The sequence below is a fragment of the Lipotes vexillifer genome, unplaced genomic scaffold, assembly GCF_000442215.2.
Source record: "Lipotes vexillifer unplaced genomic scaffold, Lipotes_vexillifer_v1.1 scaffold171, whole genome shotgun sequence".
Classification (NCBI taxonomy): domain Eukaryota; kingdom Metazoa; phylum Chordata; class Mammalia; order Artiodactyla; family Lipotidae; genus Lipotes; species Lipotes vexillifer.
The window spans coordinates 266,554-280,796 of NW_006774783.1; the positions used below are offsets into that span (position 1 = coordinate 266,554).

Consider the following 14,243-nt stretch of genomic DNA (forward strand, 5'->3'; position numbering starts at 1 on the left):
TTGTTCATTCTGAAGGGGTCTCTTTAGTATTTCTTGTAGGGTAGGTCTGGTAGTGAAAAATTATGGTAGTGAAAAAAAATTATTTAACTGGGAATGTCTTAACTTATCCTTTATCTTTGAGGGGTAGTTTTGCTGTATATAGAACTCTTGGATGAGAGTTGCGTTCTTTCATCACCTTGAATACATCCCATTGCATTCTGGTCTCCATGGTTTCTGATAAGATATCAACTGTTAATCTTATTGAGGATCTCTGGCACAAAATGAGTCACTTATCTCTTGCTGCTTTCAAAAATCTCTTTTTGCCTTTTGACAGTTTATAATATGTTTATTTGTAAATTTCTTTGAAATTATTGTATTTGGAATCATTGGGATTCTGCTATGTGTAAATTAAAGGTTTTCATAAATTTGGGGATGTTTTCAGCCATTAATCCTTCAAATATTTTTTTCTGCTCTTCTCTGTCTCTTGTCTTGGGATTCCCCCTGTGAGTATGGTGGTACACTTGATGTTTTCCCACAGGTTTCTGAGGCTCTGTTTATTTTTCTTCAAACGTTTTTCTTTCTCTACCTCCTACTGTATTACCTATTTTTACCTACTTTCAAGTTTGCTGATTCTTTCTTCTGCCATTTCAAATCTATTTTTGAGCCAGTCTAGTGAATGTTTCATTTCCATTATTATACATTTCAACTCCAGAATTTCTATTTTATTTATTATCTTAAATTCTATCTGTTTAAAGAAATTTAGCTTCTGCTTAGGCTTTCTTATTCAGATGGTCTCTGCTGCCCAGTGCTGAGGGGCCCTGCATCCCCACTGCTTTGTCACCCAGAGGGGTATTTTGGAGTGCCCCTGTTTGTGATCTTTTGACAACTCTGCCTTTCGTCATGGCTGCTTCAGGGAAGGTGGAGAAAGCAGGGTGACACCAGACCCCTATAAGAACAACAACAACTCCACCACAGGCTCCTTACAACACCCAGTGGCCATAGCCACAGCCTCTTCTGGGTGACCACCTCACCTGAGACGACCTCAGCTCTGTGAGCACAGTGACTCTGAACTGAGACCCACAGCACCTACTTCAATTTCTATCATTTTTATTGATATTCTCCATTTGATTAGATATCCTTCTCATATTTTAATTCTTTAGATATGATTTATTTGGTTCTTTGAACATATTTATAGTGCATAATTTAAAGTAATGGTCTAGTAAGTCCAACATCTGGGCACCCTCAGTAACAGTTTCTACAGACTGCTCTTTCTACCTGTATATGGTCCATACTTTCTTATTTCTTGTGTATCTCATAATTCCTTGTCAAGGACTGGACATTTTATGTAATATAATGTGGTAATTTTTTAAATCATAGCTCCTTCTCCACCCATGTTTTTTGTTGTTGCTAGCTTTTTGCCTTTTGAGCTTTGTTTTGTTTTTCCTTTTTTGTTATTTGGTGTTATTTATTTCTTCAGTAACTTTTCTGGATTAAATCTCTGAAGTCTGTATCTCCTGCAGTCTGAGATCACTGAAGTCTCTGTTCTGTTATGTAAGTGGTTAGCTAATAGTTGGTAAGGAATTTCCTTGAATGCCTTGAACCAATAAGTTGCATACACATTGCTGAGCAGTGATATGTGTGTGTGTGTGTGTGTGTGTGTGTGTGTGTGTGTGTGTGTGTATGTCTTCAACACTTTAGCAGACAATTTACAACATTGCCTTAACATCACATATAAGGTCCCAAGGACAGTCAGGGGTGAGATGTTTGTTAGGGTCTTCTCAGGTCTTTCCTGAACATGTACATGCCCCTGCCCCTTTTCATAGCCTTTTAGATCCCCAGGGATATGTCAGAGTTTTTCAAGCCCCAATAGACATCTTTTTCCCAGATCTTCCTTTTAAAAGTTTGAAGGGTCCTCCTTTTGCCCTAACTAATAGCATGACCTTAGGGAGCTGCAACAGTGAAAACTACACCTAGTTCTCTTCAAGAAACACCCTGAGAATAGGGATTTTTCCCTTGGATAAAGCTCTGAGTCAGATCAAATAACAAGAACAACCTGTGAACAGGGCTCTTACAAGGAACTACCAAACAGGACAAATGGTGACAAGTCTCAGGGGATGGGACTTTTCACAATTTTTCCAAACATAGTCTTCCTCCCCCAGTAGCTTAAAAACTACTGTTTTCACAGCTACCATAGAACTGGGGGGAGGGAGATGTGAGTAGGTGAAGTTAAAAATGCCAATAATCCTGCTGTTTTTAACTGAGGTTCAGTAGTTTTTCTCGAATAAACTCCCTTCAGATTGTTGTAAGACTTTTGTTAATTTCTTGAATCCTGAACATGTTGAAATTTGTAATTCTGTCAGTATTTTTAAGTCTTTATGGAGAAGTAGTTTTAGAGAGATCCTCACACTATAATTCTGAACATCAGGCCTCTCAGCCCGATTTATTAAGCCAAAGTATGATATTTTGTATTTTTTCCATCTTGTTACATTCATCTCGTATTTCCAGACTATTGAATTAGTTTTACATGTTGCTTGCATAATATATTAACTCATCCAATCATATCCCGAGTGTATGAATCTTTAATTAAATTATTTGATTTACCTTAGGAAGTTTTAGTTTGGCAAGATCCTGCAAGACCCTACTGGAGACCTCTTAATGAAGAATTTTCAGTTTTCAATTATCCATGTACTTTTCAAATTTGCTCTTTTTTCACGCCTGCTGTCCTCACTCCTGCTACTCATGGAAACATATCTAAATGTATATTGTATACAATTTCAGCTGGACAAAATTTCATTTCATTTCATTAATATATATTTCATTTCATTAATATTAATATTCTTCAATTTAGAACCTCATATGTATATTGGAGTTGTACTTTTACACACTTAACGTATGCATACGCAATTATATACACATTTGTTGCAGAGCTGGACTTAGAGAATAGAGACTTTAAATAGAATGAACAATTCTGCTTGCTATTCCACTCAATGAGCATATGCCTTGGAGTGGTTGTGAGATGGTACATATGACTCTGCTGTCCTCTCAGTTAGTCTAAGTTTCAACATACTTCTTATAATGCAAACATCCTGCCATGTTCAGTGTGTTTCTTATTTTTTTAAGATATGTATTTTTCATGCAATATGGCCCCTGAATACAATCCAACTATTTCATCTGTTGCTCAGTGAAAGAAACAGCAATCTGTTCCAACACAAGAAGGAAAACTAGCTATGTTGGACTCACTGAGAGTTGGTATGTAGCTGTCAAACATTGTACTTCCTTAGAATAATTATAGCTATATTCTATTTATGCCTCATGAGCTAACTTTATAATCCATTTCCGCATTCTCCACCCAGATGTGTCTATGCCATATAGCAAACCTGGATCATTCCAGGGAAATTTGGCCATGAACAGTGGAAATTGCCTGCATTTTTTACTTTATTTCTCAGTTTATCCCTTAGTGTTGGTGAGAAAATACAAGGCACACAACAGACATAGCAAGAATTCTGTCTTGTGAGAATTGAGTTTACCTCTTTTTTATCAGTGTGGTGCTCTTTCCTGGAGTTACATGAGATATTGGCCTCCTAGCTCAGTTTTACTAGACATACCCAAGTCTTTCCAGTACTCTACCATCAAATTGCAAAGTCATTATGGTGGACACTCAATAGAGCTTAATTATAAACTAATAACTAGTTGAATAAAAGCTGATCTGTGTATACTACAGCATTATTTGACAACCCAGAAGCAGAGTTGAATCTGTGAAATGACCTTGATGCTAGGAAGTTAGTGATAATCATGCTGTCCAATGAGATTCTTCATTTCTTGTTAAAAAGCTAAAGGTAGACAGGTCTACAATTTCTAAAGAATAAGTTACCAAGAGTTGCATTTTCTGGAAATTTACTTATGGAAATGAAATAAGTTTGTTGAGTAAGATAATTTCCTTTTATATTTTTATAGCTTTATTGCTTGAGAGTATTTGGTACCTTTAAAAAAAAACTCCAAGAGGTTGTAACTTTTTTCTTTCTCTGTTGGATAGTGGTTTTAGATTATGCTATTTAGATGGGCCAGCTCAGAATTACCTAGAAAACTGACTAAAAATACAGATTCACCAGCCTCATCACACATCCACTAGTTTCTGAGATATCACTAGATGATTCTGATACAAACTACAGTGTGAACAGGTAGCTGAAGATAATTCTAATATAAACTGGAGTTTGAAAACCACTGCTCTAAGCATTGTGGACATCTCAGAATGTAAAGTTGATTTGTTGAGTAGACAGTGAGAAAGATTCCCCACACTCCACCACATCTTGCTATTCTTTACTTTGTTAACAATGGAAGTTTATTTTTCTATTTAAAAAAAAAGTTTGTATTTTTGCCATTTCATGTTTAGATCAGTTTAGCCTCCTTATTAGTGACCAAACAATACTCTTTCATCACCCTGTAGTAAGGCTCACAGAGCCTGCTCAGTGGGAAAGCTCCACCTTTGCGTAAGAACCCTGACACTTGATTTCCTGGTTGTGGTTAAGAATAGTTCCATCTGAACTTGATTCAGGGGAGGATTGTGTGCTGGCTTCAGGGCCACTGATTGATTTCAGAAATGTATTGTTTGTTTTCTAAAAGGAGTTGGCTGCCACTGTGTTTATGAGTAACTTTATTTTAACATGAAGAGGAACTGGAGAAGGAATTGTTTTTATAGATTTTGTTCTACTAACCCTTTTATCTCCATCAGCTCTTTAGAGCATCAGTGCAACCCTATCACCATTGGAGGGAAATGTTCATTCCACTAGAGACTTGTCTATGTGTGAGAAGTTAAATTTCTCTGTTAGAGGGTTACTGATGGGTCACCAAATGCCTTAGGTGAAACATGTTTATGACTTTTAGGTAAGTTTTCATGATTCTGTATACTGTTGTTCAACCTGCAAATGTCTCTTTCAAATGCAAAATGGATACATGTTACAGTATAGGCAATGAGGCGATTTCTTTATTAGAAATTTAGTCCATCTGTTGTGCTAGTGTTTAGAGGAACAAAAATGCATCACAGAACTCTAACACTCAAAGATATATTGGGAAATTAGTTTCCCAGCTTTCTTAGGTGCCCCTGAAGTAAACTTTTACTGATAACTGTACACACACATTTACTTATTTCTTCCCTTTTTCCCTTTCTATACCTCTCAATCCTTTTTGTCTTCAGCCCATTCTTTTCTATTTTATTTCTTCCTTGCCTGACTGAGGTCTACCACTGTTATCCAATAAAATCCAAAAACATTACATATGTAATACCTAGTCTAGTTCATTTATCTGCATAGAAAACCACATAAGCCTTTTACAAATACACTGAGGTGTAGAAAGAACTACTCAGGCTATTAGCACAAAGAAACTTATTTATAAATTACGGTTATACAAGTAACAATGTGACCAAAGACATTGGTTCTCAGCCTATCACACTCATTTTTTTCAAGTGTAAAATAGGATTTAGGATCTCTGCATCACATCATTAAAGGTACCACTGTTCACAACAGGCATTCAGTAAAAGCTGCCCTTAAAACTGATTAATTCTTGGAAGAATTAATTACTTAGCTCTCTACATGAGATCATTCTTTATAAAACTGGGAGTAGAACTGAAGTTATAAAATATCTTCTGTGCTTGGTATGGATTAAATACAATATCACAGGCACAGGGTCATGTGATATGTGACATTTATTATATGTTCATTGAATGCATTTTATACAGATTAACAGAAAAATGTTAGTGGTAATGAGATAATTCATTCTGAATTATCCAAGATAGACTATTTGAAATGAGGACTGTAACCATATCTCCTGAAAAAAGTCACATAAAGTACAACATATTTGTGTACTAGCTATATTTCCTGGAAGTAAACTAAAACATTTTTTATTTGATCTCTAGGCCCGATTTTAGATTGGGACATGTGATCACCTTAGTTCCTGAGAATTGTGTAAAATGGCAGAATAATTTGCTGAGGGCTTTCTTGCCTGCCACAGCAATATTCAAGCCCCAGAAGCAGAAAAATGGTATAAAGCAGGGGTTCCCATCTCCCGGGCCGCAGACCCATATGGGTCCATGGTCTGTTAGGAACCAGGCTGCACAGCAGGAGGTGAGCAACTGGTAAGCGAGCAAAGCTTCATCTGCTGCTCCCCATCACTGGCATTACAGCCTGAACCATCCCCTCACCACCATCCGTGGAAAAATTCTTTTCCAAAAAACTGGTCTCTGGTGCCAAAAATGTTGGGGGCTGCTGGTACAAAGGATAGTGAGCTGGAGGTTAATCTCAAGGAAGAGGTCTGATAACCAATCCACTGTGGATACACCTCCATAGTCCCATTCTGAAAGCTGATAGCTAAGTGCCTCTAAATGAGCCTTCTTCACTGGTATTTAACAGTAGAGTTTCTGGGAAGGGAAAATTTTTTTGATTAATGAAGATATTTTGTTTGTTAAGTATAATTAAATGCTCTACACTTGACAATAAACATTTAAAGCTGTGCTATGTCATTTGATAGCCAGAGTATTGATTTAAAGAAAATTAGAGCAACTTGGAGCTGGAATTAATACACTGCCACTTACCTCTCCTTTCTTTCTTCCCCTTTAATTCTCTACCTCATTGACTACCATATTGGATATATAGAGCAGAGAGAGCAAATATATCAGCTCTGCGACATTCTAATGAGAAGCAGTTAATATCTGTATGGGACCATAAGTCAAGGAGGAGACCCATGATACTATGTGAGCCTGAGAAAGGCTCCATATACCATGGACGACTGGGACAAAACCAAAAGACAGCAATACATTTTGAAGATTTTTTTTTAATTTAATAAAATATGAACATTACCTATTAAAATAAAACTATTTTAAATTAGATGTTTCATATATGTTTCTTTTGCTTTATAGCATCTGTGTTTACATCTGAAATGTTACCTAGTTAGTCAAGGATGAAACCATATATGATTAAGCTCTTATGAGGTCAAATAAAATAGCCTACCTGAATCACAAGAATTTGTGATACTGTTATGAAAACCCAGATACCTGTAACCAATTCTATATATTCAGCTGAATAAAAAAAACAAAATGAAAAGGTAAAACCAAATTTGTGAAGTAAGCATACTTGTATTATGAAGATAGCAATGAAAATGAAGTAGATAAATAACATGAATGCCTTGAACATACAGTGTGTATTTTATTATTTTTTTTCAAGTTAGAGAAAGTTATGAAGGCAAAGGAGCAAAGATTACATTGTTCTTTATCCATTAGTTTGCAGGAAGAGAAAGGCCCTGTTTTTATTTGACCTTATATTGATTTAGTTCTTCACATAGAAGTTCAAAACCTCTCCTCCCTCCTTTTTTTTCCCCAAAGAAGATTTTTTCTGGCAACCTTGTTTTCTCAGCAAAGGTTTATTTCAAAGGAAAAAAAATCGCTGATGATCACAATGGATGACAGAGGATGCCTTCTCCTTTTTCTTTGGGGGGAAATATAATCTGTTTGCAAAATAATTGGGAAGTTCAACCAAAAGGTAAATTTGTCCTGGACAGGAGAGAAAATATAAAGAGCTACTACAGAAAAGAATTATATTATACCAAAGGAGAAAACAGAAGCTAAGAATTCTTAATAGGCCTATATTTTTTCTCATAAATGCTTTTGACTTATAGTAAGAATATATCAGCCATATGTCTAGAATATGTGCAAAAAAATGCTGGATTCATCAATACCTCCTGAAGTATCATATCTATACTTCAATATCAGATTGATACCTGGGTGATACTTCAAAAGTTTGTTATATCTGGCAACAATAAACCATAGTTGAATGAGGGAGATTGAAATCAGATTTCCAGTTCAGCTGAAATGATTTTGCATTCTTTATCCTCATTACAGGAAAGCATGAACCTGGAACTATCTTCACAAATGTACAAACAAAACAAAACAAAACAAAAACCTAGTGATTGCAAACCATCAGGCTGACAAACCACTGATAGATATAATCACAGTGCTATCTACAAACCAGCTATGAGCTCAATTAACCTAGATGTTTATTGTAGGCCTTCCTGCTTCTTATCTGGTTCTTTATAAATCCTTGTGATTACTGTCCCTGTTAAATACTAGAGATGTAATAGAAAGGGCCCAAATACAGTTCACAAGCATTTATCCATTCAAAAAATATCATTGACCACTGGCTAAATAACAAGCACTATGTTAACTGGATACAAGGGAAAACAAAAAATGGAAAGAAGGAGGAGAGGGAGAGGAAGAAGGAGGGAAGGAGATAGAAAAGAAGGAAGAAAGAAAGAAGGGCAGGGAGGAAGGGAGAGAAAGAAAGGTAAAACTCCTGCCCTCATGAAGTTTGCAGGTTAATGGGAGTGATAAATAACAATAGATTATAATACATTCAAATTAGCAAATGTGATAAATGCTAAAAGTAAGAGGTATATCATGTGATGAAAGCATACAATAGGAAAATGTGATTTTAAGGAATTTAAGAAGACTTCCCTCATGTGACAATTGAGCAAAGACACAAAACGTCAACAGTTGAAAGATAGAGAAGAGTGTTTCTTGGACTTGTTTCTACTCTGTATACCAGTCTGCATTCCTATCCTTGCAAACTGGCATGAACCAGGGAAGAACCAAAATGATTTGGTTCTTTACCCAACTGTTCTGAAGTGTCTTTCAGAGCCAGAAGCAGCCCTAAACTGCCTGCATTGACATCCTTTCCTCTGTGTCACTCACAGTAATTCCTCCAAGGTCTAGAAAGACACCTTCCAAAAGGAGTTTACTCCGGATCCAAAATGTACCCATCCTCATGCAATGATTTGGCAGTGAAGGAGAAAAAGAAAGAAAGGAAGAAGCCTTTTATAATTCATTTATCTTTGACAGGCAAAATAGGTCTTGCTTTCAAGTTTTGAGTTTAGTTCTCTCTCTCCTTACATTACTAAGATACAACCTCACTAAAATCCTTACTTTTCTTGACAGTCTAGCCCTACCATACCACCATCATATATTTGGTTCACAGAAGCACAAATATAAAAATAATTAAGTCAACAAATATATTTTTTGAACTCAATTATTTACATAAATGAGGCATAAAATTATGTTTCTCCTGAAACATTTAAATATTTGCTTTGTTATGTCCAAAGACATTTGATTTATTTTTCCCTATGAGCATTTATGTGATATAACCCAGGTTGGATTATTTTGGTCAATAGATAATATTATGCCAGTATTATTTTTAAGAGCTTCATTTTGTTTTGTTATTAATTTTTTTAAAAGACTTTTCAGTTGCAGAAACAAAGATTATGTGAAGTGAGCTATAATTTTTCCAAAAGATTGTAATTTTACACTCTTTTGAGTCTTAAAGATGTACATTTGAAAACGAGATTGAGAATGGGACTTCAATCATCAGTTTCTTAAATAGTCAAATATGTAATTAATAAATGCCTACATTTTAAAGTTTGTCTAGTTTATTAAGTAATTTTTTCAGCAAGATCTAACCCTTCTTAATTTAGTATTCTGCCATTCATTTCCCTACTAAGCCTGCCAAAAACTCAATTCTTTATTTCCTTCATTCAGTATGCATTAGATACTCTTGCTTATGTTCTATGTATAATGTATCTTGCTTTGACTATTTAAATGTATGTAATTTAGGTGGTCTTATACATTTGTTAATTTCTTTCTCTTTTCTGTGACTTTCCCACTTGTATTTTATTTCCTTACATAGATTTTTAACCAAATAAGTGTTCTTTTCTTGCCTTTTTTTTTGGGGGGGGGCCCTATTTTTTAAAAAGAATATTCAGAATCCTCTGACATTTAAAGGCATATCATTATGTGAAAATTGTCACTTCAATCATATGTTGATTTATGATGGCAAATATTAAAGTAATATGAATATAAAAATATAGGCATAGGTTTAAGTAAATGATGGAATCTTTACATATTAGGTCATCATGTAGCAGTTAAAATGATAATTGCAGAGTTTATGAAAACAGTGTGGATGCTTATGCCATAGTGATAAGCAGAAAAGACAAGTTATGTTATTTGATATACAATATTATGGACTTGTAGAAATGAATTAACAGAAGAACACTGTGTAGAAAAAAATGCAGGAAATAAGTGAAAGGAACAGTGATTATTTCTGGAGAGTGGGACTATGTAGGTGACTTTTTTCTGTTTTCCCGTATTTTCCAACTTCAGAAAACAAACACATTTTTAATGAAAGTTAATATTTTACTGCCTTCTCTAAATATGGGCTTTACTCATCAAAGCTTTAGACATACAGTTTTAAAATGACAAATTTTTATCTTTACCATAGATAGTCTGGCTTCTATGCCAGACTCCTGATATTTATGTCCCTGTATAATCACTTCCCCTTGAAAGTGTGCTGGACGAAATGAGTTGCATCTAATAAATAGGATACAGCAAACAAGAGGGGATGTCACATCCAAGATTAGGTTAGAAAAACTAGGGCTTCTGACTTACTCATGCTCTCTCTCTGGCCTTCTCTTCTTGCTCAGTCTGGTAAGAACAGCTCTGTTGGAAGGGCTTTCACAGCAAGCCACTGAGGGTGGCCTCCTACTGATAACCAGTGAGGGAACAAAGCAATCAGTTGAACGTATTTTAAGAAACTGAACCTTGACAACAACCACATAAGCTGGGTGGTACGTAGATGGGTGTTCATTACACTATTTTTGATACTAGTCTGTATGACATTCAGTGTAAAGTATTTTAATATAAAAATTCAAAAACTAAGTCTAAAATGTTTGAAGAGGTAAAAGCTTGTTATAAATTCATGGCTCAACATAAAGTTATTCTTATCTTAAGAGTTTATTATAATATTCTTTTCTAACACTCAACTTATTTTGCAGAGATAATTATTGGGTTGATATTTTTTATACAACTTAAGACCACTAGACAATTAAAACTTAAAACTTAAGACCACTAGACAATTAAAAGCCTTGTGGTTTTTCACAGTTGTCAACAGTGAAAATTTAAGTTTAGATGTCAGTTCTTGTGACCGCCTTCTTTCTTTATCAACATTGCATGGCTCATGGCCTCACTTCTTTCATGTGTCTGTTCCCCACAGATCTCTTCTTTTACCATAATATCTAAAAGAGCAAGCCTATAATGGCCTATAATGTTCTATTTCCTTACTCTACTTCTTATTCTTATTCTTATTCTTAGTATAAGAATACTTCTTATTCTTTGTAGCAAATTAGAAAGTACATTTGTTTATTTTGGATTTCCCATAATTAGAATGTAAGTTCTATGGTAGTAGACTGTTGTGTTAACCACTGTATGGCTAACACTTAGGAGTTCTGGGCATATATTAAGTACTAAATCAATACTTCATCAATGAATGAATTAATGAAAAATGAACAAAGGACTTTTTAAAATCATTTTACACAGATGTCAGATTTATTAAAGTCATTTGCTAGTTTTCACATGAAAAAAAGTGGGACAGAGGGCTTCCCTGGTGGTACAGTGGTTGAGAGTCCGCCGCTGATGCAGGGGACACAGGTTCGTGCCCTGTCCGGGAAGATCCAACATGCTGTGGAGCGGCTGGGCCCGTGAGCCATGGCCGCTGAGCCTGCGCGTCTGGAGACTGTGCTCCGCAACAGGAGAGGCCACAACAGTGAGAGGCCCGCGTACCGCAAAAAAAGAAACAAACAAAAAAAAGTGGGACAGAAAGATAAGACTGAAAGTGCAAAAAATAGAAATCATGTCTCTTTGTATGGATATAAACACGTACGCACACATGCAAATCCATGTTTTTCTATCTGTGTTTATACTTCTATAAAGTGTGTGTATATGTATATGTAATACCTATATACACATATATTTTTTTTCAGTCAGGAGGACATGGACATCTTTCTATTCTGAAGAAGAGAAAACAAAACCTTAAAAACATATATCTAGATTGTAACTGCTTCATCACTTGAAATTTAAACTATCTGATTTTCTAGAAAGTTGGGAACTTTTCTTTTTCTGTTTTTTTTTTTTTTTGATGTGGACCATTTTTTTAAAGATTTTATTGAATTTGTTACAATATTTTTTCTGTTTTCTGTTTTGGTTTTCTGGCCCTGAGGCATGTGGGATTTTAGCTCGCTGACCAGGGATCAAAACTGCACCCCCTGCATTGGAAAGCAAAGCCTTAACCACCTGACCACCAGGGAAGTCCCTAGAAAGGCAGGAACTTTTCAAAGCTTACCTGAGCAATATATATCTTATTATAAATTAAAACAGAACCTATTTGAACAACTAGACTTTTTTGACAATAGCTTCCAAATTATTTAATTAAATTATTAATAATAGTTATTATAATAACTTGTAGAGAAACATTTCTGTGCTTAAAAATAATCTGAATATTTTATAGGCTCTTCATTCTTTTCAATTTATTTTTATATTATTTGTATTATGATATAAATAATACCTGAAAGCATTCTTGTTTAAGATTTAAACAAAGCAGGAAGGTGGGCCAAGATTTTGACATAAGAAGACCCTTATCTCACCTCCTCCCACAGGTGCACCAAGTCCACAGCTACATATGGATTCATTCCCACTGAAGAAGAACTGAAAACTAGCTGAACAGCTTTGTCCATGACAAGGGATTAAAAAAAACACATCTAGACAGCTAGGAAAGGCAGAGATGCAGTCTCACCAAAATCCCCACCCCCGGCACATCAACACATAATAGGGAGGGATTTCATGGGCCTGGAGCATCTCCCTGAAAAGCAAGGGATTTGTGCCCCACATCAGTCACCCCAGCCCTTGGGACCTGCACCAGACTGACAAGGCCCTAAAAATGTATGGCTATGGAAACGAACAGTGCTTATATCCAGGGGACACAGGGATCCGTGGGGATCTAATACTCCTTTTGAGGGGCTCACACGCAGCTTCACTGTTTGCATGAACCATTGCAAAGACAGCAGTTTGAGAGGTGACTGGATTACATTTGAAGAAGATTCAGTTGCTAATCTTAAAATGCCTGCCAGAGGGAAAGGGATTAGCTGGGATTTTCATCAGAGACAAAGGCCCTGAAAAGTGCCACTGTTGGCACTCTACCTTGCTAGCACAGGCCAGTGTACATGGATACAACCTCACTAAAGCCGAAGGCGAGCCCCATCCCCAAAGCTCTGCCCCAGGCCTCCCTAAAATCACAGGTGTGCCCAGTCCCCAGCTCTACTTACTGGAATTGCTAAAATCACAGGCATGACCCCTGCCCCCAGCATTCCTCCCAGGCCTCACTGAAGTCATGGGCATGCCCTGCCCCCATGTCTCCTTTTTGGCGTCGCTAAAACCATGGCCGTCCCTGTACTCTTTTGCAACCTGCCTAAAGCCAATCAGTAAGCACAGTCCACATAGGGGATGTCACTTGATTGTCTGGCTCTGGTGGCCAAAGGGGGTTGTGATCCTGGGCCCCAGAGGACTAAAACAATCAGAATGACAGTTCTGGGCAGGATACGACACACAGGGCACTATGCAGACAGCAGACTGAAACACACCCCCAGTCTGCATGTGAAAAATACCCATTTAATTGTCCTTGAGCTTCAACCTGAGGCACAGGCTTCAGATTTGCCACACACCTATATATTACAGAGATGCTTTCAGGGAACAGAGGCAAGGAAACACAATCTGTGAGCCCTCACTCAACATTGCCACAACTTGCTGGTACCTCCCAGAAAGGAACTTATACGCTCATCTAAAGCCCAAATTTTTGCAATTGTCAGCCAAGGGATGCCTCCAGATCCCCTGGTCTGGAAGTTAGCAGGACCTACGATTGTAGTACCACAGGACCATATATATTTGCATAATTTAAAAGCTGCTGCCTGGGGATCTGGCTTCCAATCAACCTGAATCTAGGTGCTGACTGAGATTATTCCTTTTAGAACAATGACAAATATTTGCACACCCTCAACAAGGAGACCCATCAAGAATAAATCAGGGGGCACGAGGGGAAGATGGTGAAAGACTAAGAAGCGGAGATCACCTTCCTCCCCACAGATACACCAGAAATACATCTACACATGGAACAACTCCTACAGAACACCTACTGAATGCTGGCAGAAGACCTCAGACCTCCCAAAAGGCAAGAAACTCCCCACGTTCCAGGGTAAGGCAAAAGAAAAAAGAATAAACAGAGACAAAAGGATAGGGACGGGACCTGCACCAGTTGGAGGGAGCTGTGAAGGAAGAAAGGTTTCCACACACTAGAAGCCCCTTCGCGGGCGGAGACTGCGGGTGGCGGGGGGGGGGGGTGGTGGAG

At 36.9% G+C, this 14,243-nt stretch overlaps 1 pseudogene; it reads right to left on the bottom strand.

Annotated features, from left to right (window-relative positions):
- Positions 1 to 749: 749 nt before the first annotated feature.
- On the bottom strand, positions 750 to 881 carry LOC103070159 (transmembrane protein 41B pseudogene; annotated as a pseudogene).
- Positions 882 to 14,243: the final 13,362 nt, after the last annotated feature.